The following is a 12,614-nucleotide window of genomic DNA, read 5'->3' on the forward strand; positions in this document are numbered from 1 at the left end:
TTATTATGGGAGAAGTGCCCCATCTGCTGCAGTCATAGAATGAGGTGTGATGAGGTTGTTTGCTTATATTGTACCTCATTGTTTAGAAAGTACTTTCAAACTCATCACTTCGTTTATTGTCAATTGAAAGTATTTGGACAGCAGGTAGTTTTACTCTTGTCTTATGGACAAGTAAATGTTGGATGAGAAAGATAAGGAATTTGCCCAGGTTACGCAAGTAATACGTTATGGGGTTGGGTTAGAACATAAGATTGGTTCATGGTTTCATAACACTTTCCAAATCCGTGAGGTGGCAGAAAGCTCTATATATCCTTGCTATATTTCTTTCTTTTTTAAAAAATCTTTTAACAGCTATACATGTGGCATGTAAAAATTCCTGGGCTAGGGGTTGAATTAGAGCTACAGCTGCCAGCCACAGCCACAGCCACAGCAGCACTGGTTGCAAGCTGTATCTGTGACCTATCCTGCAGCTTGCACAAGGCTGGATTCTTAAGTCACTGAGGGAGGCCAGGGATCAAACCTGCATCCTTGTGGACACTGTTTCAGGTTCTTAATCTGCTGAGCCTCAGTGGGAACTCCCCTTGCAATATTTCTTATGTTCAGGGGAATATAAAAGAAAAACTTCTTTGGTGGAATCTTCTGGGGTTTGCTTTTCATCAGAAGAATAAATAGTCACAGGAAGGAAAAATACTTTTAATATACTTACAGACTTTTCTTCATTGGAAGAATGATCGTCTTTATTCCTAAATTTGTAATTCTAAGAATACAATACTACTTTGAAAATTCTTTTCACATGTAGGATATGACTGCCCTATATTGTGTAGTTCTAGTATTTTTGTACTGAATTTGTATATCTTTTATCATGAGCTACCCTGAATATTTTAATGTTAATTTGGAGAGCTTTTCTTTTCTTTTCTTTATTTCTTTCTTTTTTTTTTTTTTGTCTTTTGTCTTTTGGAGAGCTTTTCTTTGAGATTTTTTTTTTTTTTTTTTTTTTTGGTCACGCCTGTGCCATCTGGAAGTTCCTGGGCCAGGGATCAAACCTGCACCATAGTAGTGACCCAAGCCACTGAAGTGACTGTGCCACAGGAGAACTCCATTTTTTTTTTTTTTTTTTTTTTTTTGTCTTTTTAGGACCACACCTGCAGCATATGGAAGTTCCCAGGCCTATGCCATAGCCACAGCAACACCAGATCCAAGCCTAGTCTGCGACCTACGCCACAGCTCATGGCAATGCTGGATCCTTAACCCACTGAGCGAGGCCAGGGATCAAACCCGAGTTCTTATGAATCCCAGTTGGGTTCGTTACCACTGAGCCACAAGGAAACTCCATGTTGTTTTTTAATTATCACCTTATATTGTATTTGAATCATCACCTTCGTTTTTTATATGTTGTTTTTTTAGATCATTCCCGTTATCTCAGCACATTGCTGTGCCAGCTCTTTGTAGGCAGTGCATAGCAAGCCAAATCCAACACTTTGCAAGCTCACCATGATGCCATAGAACCCACAAACTGTGCTTCCTTCCCAAAGAGCTGGAACTCCCTTGGCTCATAAGTCCCAAGACGTACCCTAAGATTGAGGCATGTCTGGAGAACTTGTGGGCCTAGCACTTCTGGATATCAGAGACCTCATGGAGAGAATGAAGCTTAGAAGCTTAGTTCTAGCCCAGTGGGCCCATATCAGAACAAAAGCTTGAATCCAAGTACAGCACAGTGTCTGTCACCTGTCATGCATATTGTCCCCTGGCCCAGGTTCACCTGGATTCAAGTGTAAGGCCTGGAAAGAGAAGGATCCTTTACAAAGAGCAAGAAAAACAAAAACACGTTGTTTGACTGCAACCCCTGTGGATTCTCAGTGAAGGGTGGCATTGGTGAGGTGGGCAGTGCTGGTGCTTAGAATTGTGGTCATTTTAGGAAAGGGCAGTTTTGAGCAGTGACTCCAGAGAAGTGTCTTTGCCTAGAGGCTGTTGTGGACTTTGCCGCTGTTTTCAGTGATTTTGGCACGAACCTCTGCCCTTCCGTACATGGTAGATTTGGTGGCGGGCGTGTTGCACAGTGACCAAGTGAGAATATAGAACTGAGAGGATGGTTATGTTTTGTGGGAACCCAAGAAACAAACTCTGAAACTGATGACCTGTCTTTCTGTGCAGTTGGAGTTTCCAAAGTTATGAGTGTGGGTGAAAGACCAGAATATCATGTAAAAGTTTCTGGAATCCTAGGTTTTAGTAAAGTAGCTAGGAAATAAAGGATTTATACAAATGATAAGATGTGATTTATTTTATTTTATGAAAAGTGTTCACTTTACCAAAGAAATATCAATAGAATTAGTGGTATTTCAGACTTTTAAAATGTGAGTTTATTTAGGATAAAAAAATTTATATATATATATATAATTATGTATATAGAATGTATATACATATAGAATTATGTATATAGAATAAGTATGTATATTGAATGATATGTATCATTTTAACCAATATAACCATTTAGAATTATTGTAGTATCTATTTTCAGTTTCTGGTAAAAAAATATTTTAATACATGAACCCTTCACCCAGATCTCATTTACATTGCTTGACTTTTTTCACAGCACTTATCACTTCCTGGTACACCGTGTAATTTACTTATTTGCCATGTTTATTGTTGACCTGCTTTCTTATGTGGAAGATAAGATTTGGGGGCAGGCACTTAGTCTGTTCTGAACAAGGATATATTCCAAGTGCCTAGAAAAACGCCCGAAATGTGGTAGGCACTCAGCAGATCCTTATTGTTTATTAAGTCAAGAATCTGTCAGTTCTGTCCTATGACTTGTATTTTGTGAGGAATAGGGGCCTGGAGAATACTTTTATATTGGTCCTTAAGCAGATTAACATATAGGTGAGGGCAAGGCTGTGTCAGGCCCCTTACAAATTTGTGCTTTTTACCTTATTGTTTTGCCCTTCCTAAGCCATTAGTTCGGAAGCAGGCATCAAGCTGCTCCCACAGACCTGAAAGTAGATCCTAAGGAGATCACCACTCTCACTTTGTTTTCCTTTCCTCTTCCTCCAGACATTTTGTTTCATACTTTGATTATTAAAAAAGAATGCAGTTTAACTTAAATGAGAAGTGGCTGGCAAAGGAAACAGAAAGGGAATTACCATAAAATGAACCATGAACAATCATAGAAAAAAGCACACCACTGGGTTCTAGATACTTACTAGGAGGGGGAATATGTTTCATTCTAAATAGTCTTCTCAGTGGCATAAAATGCGAAGCTTGGTTAGTTATGTGATTTAAAGCATTTATAAGTAAAAGAAAAGCGATTGTTCAGGAGCATCAGTACAATTCATTTCTTTATCCTAGCATCAGAATGAAATCTCAGTGAAAAGTTAGTATCATGAGCAGTGTATCCTAGGTATCTTTACAGAATTGTCACAGCTTTTATTTACCTTATGCCTTAGTATATAGAGTGGTGCTAATTGGGGAATATAGATGAGGAGGTGTAATAGGCTTGAAGTCTAGCCCTTTTTTACTCTGGCATGTTAAGAATGATAGCTAAAACTTATGTTCTTAGCACTTTACTTCTATTGACTTCTTAAACCCCTATAATGATGCTGAGGTAGGTAGTGTTATTAACACCATCTTGCAGAAAGGGGAAACTAAGGCACAGAAGGGTTGTATATTTGTCCAAGGTTATGTTTCTAGTGGACTGGGAGTTGATACCACACAGTGTGATTACAGTGTTTGCATAGTTATCCTTGTGCTAAATGCCTTTCTAGAACCCAAGGCCAGATTTTTAGAATCCACAAGAGAAATGATTATGCTGAATGTTTTCCAGAAAATTATCTTTGATAGCTGACTTTTTTTTTTTTTTTTTTTTTTTTTTTTTGGTCTCTTTAGGGCTGTACATGTGGCATATAGAAGTTCTCAGGCTTGGGGTTGAGTCACAGGTCCAGCTGCCTACACCACAGTTGAAACAATGAGGGATCTGAGCTGTGTCTGTGACCTACACCACAGCTCACAGCAATGCCAGATCCTTAACCCACTGAGCAAGGCCAGGGATCATACCCACATCCTCATGGATAACAGTTGGGTTCATTACCACCGAGCCACAGTAGGAACTCCTGATAGCTGACATCTTGGAAATTACTGAGCATCGATGAAAGAGATTTTGTTCACTGGAAATCCCTGGAGTCCAGCTATTCTGTGCTGGTAATTCTGGAGGCAACATAGTCTACAATGAGGGGTGTGAACTCTAGTCAGACTTGCCTGGATTTCAGTCCCAGCTCTGTCACTTACTCTCTCAGTGACCTTGGGAAAGTTGCTTCACCTCTACCTAAGACTTGATGTTGGATTCATAGTCTCTGCTCAGAAGATTCCTATAGGTGGTATTCTTAGTAAATTCCCCAGAGAGACCAAAAGTTGTTGTTTTAACGGTATGTGGATACAGAATACTTAGCCAAGACACTAGTTCTTGAGACTTAAAATTGTGATTGTAGGTGGGCAAGTCTGTTTCTCTGTTATACATAATTATTGAAACCATAGGATATTTTTACAGTGTGCTTTCTTCATGAAATAAACATGGTGGTGGTGTTTTTAACTAATAGTATCTAGCACTGTACACCATATACCCTATCCATAGGGAGACTATCACCAAAGAGCAATAATGTCTTCATTAGAAAATACACTTAAAAATTATGTGATCTTAGACTTTGTGCACTGGGAAAATTAGGATTGATGAAGGATTCTACCTCGTCATTGTGAAATACCAAACATGATAGATTTGACAGCCTTTTTTTTCCCCCTCGACCTCCTCCACACTCCTCTCTCTGAGATTCATCCTCCCACTTGTTGGGCCCACCCAAGCCTATTGACTGAGCCAAGAAAACAGACTCCACTTTCCTCCTCTTCTTCTGACTCATGCCACTAAGTCATGTAGCAATTCAAAACATGTCTCCAAGCAAAAAACATAATGTGGAAAACTTTCTGGTCTCTGGAATATTCTTTAGTATTTTGTCATTGGTATAATGAAGTGATGTTTTAGATGAACTTCATTTCTTCAGAGGCTTTCCCTGACCACTGAAACCAAATGCCCATTGAGTCTCTCACATCACAGTGTTTTGTTCAGTACTGCACCCAAGTTTTAAAGTGACAATAATTTTTAAGTGAAAGTGAAATGTGGATTTCCTTTTCAATTTGATCTCTTGAAGTGGTTAGGATTATGTGCATATTCTGTAAAAGACTTGGAAACAGGGACAGGGAAAAGTGGTTTTGGAGATGTCTGGAATTCCTGCATTTGTGGTAAAAGCGCATTCACTCCCTAAACAAGAACAATTTATAAACAATTCATTTATTAACAAGTCTTCTGGGAACAGATCTAACACAGAGATGAGCAGGACATGGTCCCTGTCCCTATAACTCACAGTTAAGATGTCAGTTCATGTGTAGTTCTGCTCAGCCGAAGGAAATTAACTTCATGCCCACGTCTTTTCCTCTACCTTACATCTATTTTTTAAAAGAAAATTATGCTTTAAGGAGTGATAACTTTTATCACTTGTCATGTTAAAAAAAAAAAAAAACCCAGACATTTTGCTTTACAAAGTCGTTTTAATCTTACTCCTTTACATGCATTCCTGGCGTATGGAAAACGCTATTTAAATGTTGAATGAGTGAGTGGGAAGATGGTTAGTGAATGGTTAGTTAGAGTGAATTATTTGTTATTCAGCTTGGTCAGAGCTGTGTTCTCATGGAAAACCAAATATTTCGTCTGAGAGAATTAGCATGTTTGCTACATGCTTTCCAGGTGAGAGATGCAACACACTCAAAGATATAGAGGCTTCTGAGTTATACTTTTATAAAATATACTATACTAGCTAGAGATGCTGGATAGCTTACTAGTTAAAAAGAGTGGGTCTGGAGGTAGACTGCCTAGGTTTTCACCCCCTCTCCCATACTAGTTGTGTCACCTTTGTGAAGTTGCTTAATTTCTCTAAACTTATTCTTCCTAATCAGTAAAATGGGTATAAAAATGGAACGTACCAAACAGGCTTCCTGTTAAAGATTGCATGCTGAATACATGTCTACATTGCATCTCCAGCTGGTACAGGGTTCTTATTTTACAAGAAGCCTCTGTATCTTTCGGTGTTGTACTTTTCATCTGGAAAGCCTCCTTCTTTTTCTCTGCATGCTTCAGAGCTCCTCGCCTTAACCTTCCTCTGCTATTCTAACCAACACCCCTCTTGCCGTAGGTAGGTTGGTGTGGTGCAACAGAATGTAACAGAGCTGGATTTGAACCTCAGCTTCATTATTTTTCGCAGTTGTGTTTTGTTTTGTTTTAACCTCAAGTATTCCAATTTCTCAAATATTGCTGGATCCATTTAGTTCTGAAAAGAATGGATCCATTTAGTTCTTATAATGCCAGTTTAATGTGAGAATGAAACGTAATAGTGCAGGTCTGTACTCCTAGTCTCCTTATCTAGGCACTTGAACCATGGTGCTTCCCCAGTTCTAATGCTGCTTGCAGATATAAGATAGACACCAGGTTTTCAGTATACCAGCATATTATCGGACATATCGATTTAAGGTACAACTTCAATTTTAGAAATTTTAAAATGAGGAAAAATTGTACATATCTCAGTTGAAGAAAACGCAGAATGACTTGTACTATCAGGGGGATGCAAATATGCATGTTATGCCTTATTTTGTAGATTATAAGCTATTTGAAGGGGAGAGACTCTTTTTAATTCTTTTGTGTCTGTCATCATATCTTGTTCAGTGATTACTGGAAATATACTAAGCCTTTAGTAAATATTTGAATGAATGAAGAGTCCGTGTTTTAGAATTTAATATTAAGACTGTTTCTTTCTTTGAAAATGGATTGGATTACACCTAGATCATAGGTTAGAGAACTAAAAACTCTTTATTTTCTGTCTGTTAGAAGGCAGTCATTAATTAGAGAAGAATGTTCATTTGTTGTTTAAGTACTTTTTTATACAGTTTTCTAATGAGGTAGAATAATTACATACCACATTGATTTTTTTCCATACAGTGTTTTTTTTTATCATATAGCTAATTTTTATATAGCAAAACACTCAAGATTTACATTTTGTCATCTATAAAGATGCAAATGGATACTTTAATTTTCAGTGGTGTGAGAGCTGTAAGAAATTCTTTAATAAAAAGTTTTCATGGCAACATTTTAAAAAAGCACCTTAGGATGTTATAATTGCAGGTTAGGTTATTTTGACAAGACTGTGTAACCGATCCAAGCATTTTATGTTTCTATTCATAGGGGAGTGATGAAGCTAAAAATTAAGTTAAAGTAAGAGCTGAAAAGGGGTGTGTAAATGTGACTGGAAGAATTGACTCAAACATTATATTTTAGTTTGATTTCTAAGGTCTCCAGCTGTATTCATGAAGGTGCTTAGATAATTCATCCTTGATCTTGCTAGAGGAATTTTTGATATTCAGTGCACCATTTTATTCTTTTAGGGCATGAATTTCGATAATATAAATTAAAACATTGTGATTCAATATATGTGAATAATCTGACATTAAGATCTCATGCTCTTCGTTCTAAAACAGAGATACATTATACTTTTACCTTTTCTGCTTTTGGGCATTTTGTGACAATAATGGTAGTCCCAGGGTCTTCAAGACAGCACGACAGATGTGGATCCTGTCTACATAGACAGGATGATCAAAATAGTTTACCATCCAAATTGGGAAACCAAAGAGAACAAATGGGGGTGCAATTGGTAACTACACTGGAACAACAGACAAAACTGTGGTTACCCCAAGATGATTAGTCATCTTGCTTAAAGACCCTAGTGTTTTGGGTGAGGCCAGGGGTGGAAATGAGGCTGAGCCAATGGCTTCTGCCTCCACTTTCCCCAAACAAGTAATTGTATAGGGTGCTAGTTATATTGTGAATGTGGATATACATGTGTTATTGGAGCTCATATGAGAGTAATGAACTCAGGGTGGCTCAGGGAAGGCTTCCCGGTGGAGGTGACATCTGGGACTTGCAAGCTGAATGGGAGCTAATCAAGCAAAGAGGAGCATAGAAAATTCTGGGCAGAGAAGATGGTAAATACCAGTGTCCTGAAGGGAGAGAGAGTTTGATGTAGATGAGAAGCTCTCTGTAACCGTGACCAGAAAACAAAGTCAAGTGGCAGGACAGAGGTTGGAAATGGTGGCAGGGGTACCATTTTGGAATTTGACTTTTCACAACATTTTAAACCAGAGCATTGAAATGATCAGATGGATAAGGACTTTTGCCATTTGACTGCAATGTACCAGGGTATCTTGGCAAGGGCTGCATCTCCACATCCCCCAGCATGTGGAGATGGGCAGTGTTCCCCATTACCTTTGTGGGTGGATCCAGAACAGGTCTGTATTAGGTAGGGTACAGATGTTTTCAGTCATAAGTGACAGGCTAATGGGGTAGCCCAGGGGAATTTGGTAAAAGCCTACCTGAAGTTACGTGGAAGGCTCACAGGTGCACCTAGCTTGGGCTCAGAGACGGAGTCTGGGGAGGTAGCAGGTGCTTCAGCACATGACCAGGCTGTGCCTCCACAGTGTGGACCCTCCCCTCCTCCCACTCTGCTTGGGCCCTCACAGTGCTTATGCAACCTGTGAGGAGAGGGCTCCTATAAAACCAGCTGTGTCTCTAGGAGTCCAGGCAACTTCCCAGAGGGAATTTCCTCTAAGGATGGTGGGATTTAGCACCTGGTGAGCCCTGATTGGAGAAGTGAAAGTCAGGAGCCAGCTGCTCAAGGGAGCAGTGGTGGAGAAGCAGCTATCCCAGTCCCCAGGGGTCCTCCAAAGCTGACACTTCTGAGTCACCTGTGATCCAACTTTTGAGCAGAGCAGCAGTTATCCCAAACCTGGAGGTAGGGTGGTCAGCAGGTCTGGCACAGCCTATGAGCTTCAGAAGCCTGGAGGAAACTGGCAGCCATGTCAGCAGTGGCTAGGAAAGACTGATTTCAATCATGGAGCAGAGTGATGGCCAGAAAACAGCCAGGGCGAGGACCTTGCGCTTTGCGCTGTCCTTGGGGCTGTATTAGTTTGCAGGGCTGCCATAACAAAATCCCACAGACGGAGTGGCTTAAACAACAGAAATCTGTTTTCTCTTGGATCTGGAAGTTAGAAGTCTGAGATCAAGGTGTGGGCAGGGTTAGTTTTTTCTGAGGCCTCCCTCCTTGGCTTGTAGATGGCTGCCTTCTTACTGTGTCCTCACATGGTCTTTCCTCTTTATCTGTGTGAGTCCTGATCTCCTCTTTTTATAAGGCCACCAGTCATATTGGGTTAGAACTCACCCATCTAACCTCATTTTACCATAATTACTGCTTTAAAGGCCCTATCTCCAGGTACAGTCACATTGTAAGGGACTGAATGTGAGGACTTGCATGTGTGAATTTGGGGGCCCCCTTTCAGCCCATAAGTGGGACCTCCATGGGAGACACCAGCCAGTGGTGGTGGCAGGTCCTCATCCCCTGCTGTCAGCTTCTCTGGGTCAGGCAGTCCTAGGGCCATTTGCATTCCCTTTAGAACAACCTCGAATGTGTTATGGTCCCATTTTTGACTTCCAGTGAGGGAGATATTATCTGGCATAGCTACTTATTTCGCCATTGGGCATCTTAGATTATTGGAAACTGTGTACTGAGTCAGAGAGAGTTGATGTTGCCTTGTCTCTCTGGCCTTGGTACTAGGTGCCTGTGGCTATTGCTCCTTATCTCTTTAGCACTTGAGGACTGTGTCCTGGAAAATGTGTTCCCTTCATTAGGTTTGCTGAAAGTGTGGACTCCGGAGTCAGTCTGCTGGGTTTAGACCTTGGATTCACCATTTACTGGTTGTGTGGCTTTTAACCAGTTACTTAACCTCTTTATGCCTTAGTATTTTAATCCATAAACAGGGATAATAAAGTGCCTAATGAATTACATGAGGTACAGAAAGGAGTTCCTGTTCTGGATGCTTATTAAGTGCTCAATAAAGGTTGTCCTATCATCTTCATCATCACCCATCCTTCCCTTTTTTTTTTATTTAAAAACATTTATTCAAGTATAGTTGCTTTACAGTGTTGTATTAATTTATGCTGTACAGCACAATGACTCAGGTATACATATATATTATTTTTCATATTATTTTTCATTATATTGAATATAGTTCATTATACTGTACAGTAGGACATTGTTGTTTGTCTCAGCAGCCCTTCCTTTTAACATAAGAGGCAAAAAAAAAAAAAAAGAAACAAAAAAATATACTTCTCAAGTCATTTGGTTTTATTTTTTATTTATTTAATTTTTTTTTTGGTTTTTTAGGGCTGTACCCATAGCATATGGACGTTCCCAGACTAGGGGTCAAATTAGAGCTTTAGCTGCTGGCCTGCCCCACAGCCACAGCAACACCATACCTGAGCTACATTTTCCACCTATGCTGTAGCTCACAGCAACACTAGATTCTTAACCCACTGAGCAAGGCCAGGGATTGAACCTGCATCCTCATGGATATTAGTTGGGTTCGTTACCACTGAAGCACGATGGGAACTCTGGAGTCATTTAAAATTACTGGTTGGTATCTCCATTGAAATACATATGCTGTTTAATTCATCCCTAAACAAACAGATTAATTCTGTGTTTTACTTGTATAATCAACACCCCTGTGAAACCCCTTGCACGCATACCTTTGTACACTTACCTGATTATTTCCTTAGGGTGGATTTTTAGACGTGGAATTTCTAATCAAAGGGTTTGCCCATTTTAAGGCCTTTGATATATATTTACAAATTTCCTTCTGGAAGGATCGCACTAATTTAAATACCTGCCTGTGTATGTGAGTGTCATTTTCCTTGCTCTCGTTGGCCATCAATCATTCTTTGCCAGTGTGATTGGAAGGAAATGTTTTTTAATTTATTTGTATTTTTATTACTAACCAGAGTGAACATTTTTTGTTTGTATATTTACTGTTCCTTTATATCTCTAGTTTGATGATTTGCCTGTGCATGCTCTTTGTCCATGGAGTTGTTCATCTTTTTCTTATTGATGTGGAAATAGCTTATTTACTGAACTGTCTCATGCTCTTTTGACAGCTATTCATAGTCATGCAAATTCCTAGGGTTTTTAAAAAAATCTCCTGAGGTTGTTAAGCTACACTTCCTCTGTTTTAATAATTACTTTTTAATGAAGTACAGAAGCATTTCCTGGGCCCTGATAACCTCATCATGTCAGATGCTACCTGAGGCTGACTCATCCATCCTGCGCAGTTTCTCTTCCAGTGATGCACTTATCTACATTTTAGCACAGTGTGCCCTCAGTCTTTCTGTCTAGGAGGTGAGGAAGAAGAGTCAAACTACTGATTATTGAGCACCACTGTATACCAAACACTATACTAGATGCTTTCAAATATGTAAAATCTGAAGTAGAATAACATAGAAAATCTCAGAGCTCTGCTACACGAGCATTTATAGACGTGGATATTGACTCTTCTTTCACAACAATGAGACATGTGGTTACACATCACCCTTTTCAGAATAACTGATGATTCATTGTGTTCCATAATTTAAAAAGAGTTTGCTCTCTTCCTACTATAAAAATCTGTTTATCTGGCATTAGTGTGCTGGCCCAACCTGTGTTGGCTATGTGTTCTGGAGACTTTTGGTAAGATCCATCTACAAGAAGATGATGAACTTTTTACCTCTTGATTTTTTTCTCCCTCTTATAGGATTAAAAGAAATGCTCAGTATATCATTATACATCTATTTATAGATTATATTAAGAAATTACTGACTGTATTTCTTCGGTAATTTCATATAATCTAATATATTTTGATTAGCTGTATTTTCAAATGCAGTATTTTTATGATTTATTATAAAATTTGGTGGAACCTAAAATATGACACAAATGAACCTATCTATGAAACAGAAACAGACCTACAGACATAGAGAACAGACTAGCAGTTGCCTAGGGAGAATTTAGTGGCAGGGAGGGATGAATTGGGAGTTTGGAATTAGCAGATACAAACTATTTTGTATATTGAGTGGGTAAACAATAAGGTCCTACTGTTTAGCACAGGGAACTACAATCAGTATCTTGGGAGAAATTCAATATCTTGTATATAACTGAATCACACTGCTATGCAGTAGAAATTAACAACATTGTAAATCAACTACTTCAGTAAAATAAATATTTAAAAATATTTGGGATCAAAGCAGAATAATTAAGGTACAAGCTTTGGAGTCAAACAGACTGCATTTTGCTCCCTGACTCTACCAATTCCTAGTCTTCTGCCTTTTGTGAATTACTTACCCCTAGGTTCTTTGTCAGTACAATGAAAAATAATAATATTTTCCACATCAGGTTATTGTGAGGATTAAATGAGATCATACATGTGAAGTATCTCTTAGCATAATAGCAATCACTCATGGTGGTGTGTGAAGTGGTTATTATTTATATATTTTCAATTTTAATTATTTTCAATTAAAACTTATAATAGCAGCTATGTACTAGAAAGGCTTTTTTTTTTTTTTTTTTTTTTTTTTTTTTTGGTCCTTTGTTGTTGTTGTTGTTGCTATTTCTTGGGCTGCTCCTGCGGCATATGGAGGTTCCCAGGCTAGGGGTTGAATCGGAGCTGTAGCC

General features: G+C 38.9%; 1 protein-coding gene across 20 annotated transcripts in view; it reads left to right on the forward strand.

The window, feature by feature from the left end:
- KLHL32 (kelch like family member 32) overlaps positions 1-12,614 on the forward strand; it is a 228,515-nt gene that overhangs the window by 21,301 nt on the left and 194,600 nt on the right. The window lies entirely within an intron of this gene.

The sequence above is a fragment of the Sus scrofa genome, chromosome 1 (assembly GCF_000003025.6).
Source record: "Sus scrofa isolate TJ Tabasco breed Duroc chromosome 1, Sscrofa11.1, whole genome shotgun sequence".
NCBI classification, from domain to species: domain Eukaryota; kingdom Metazoa; phylum Chordata; class Mammalia; order Artiodactyla; family Suidae; genus Sus; species Sus scrofa.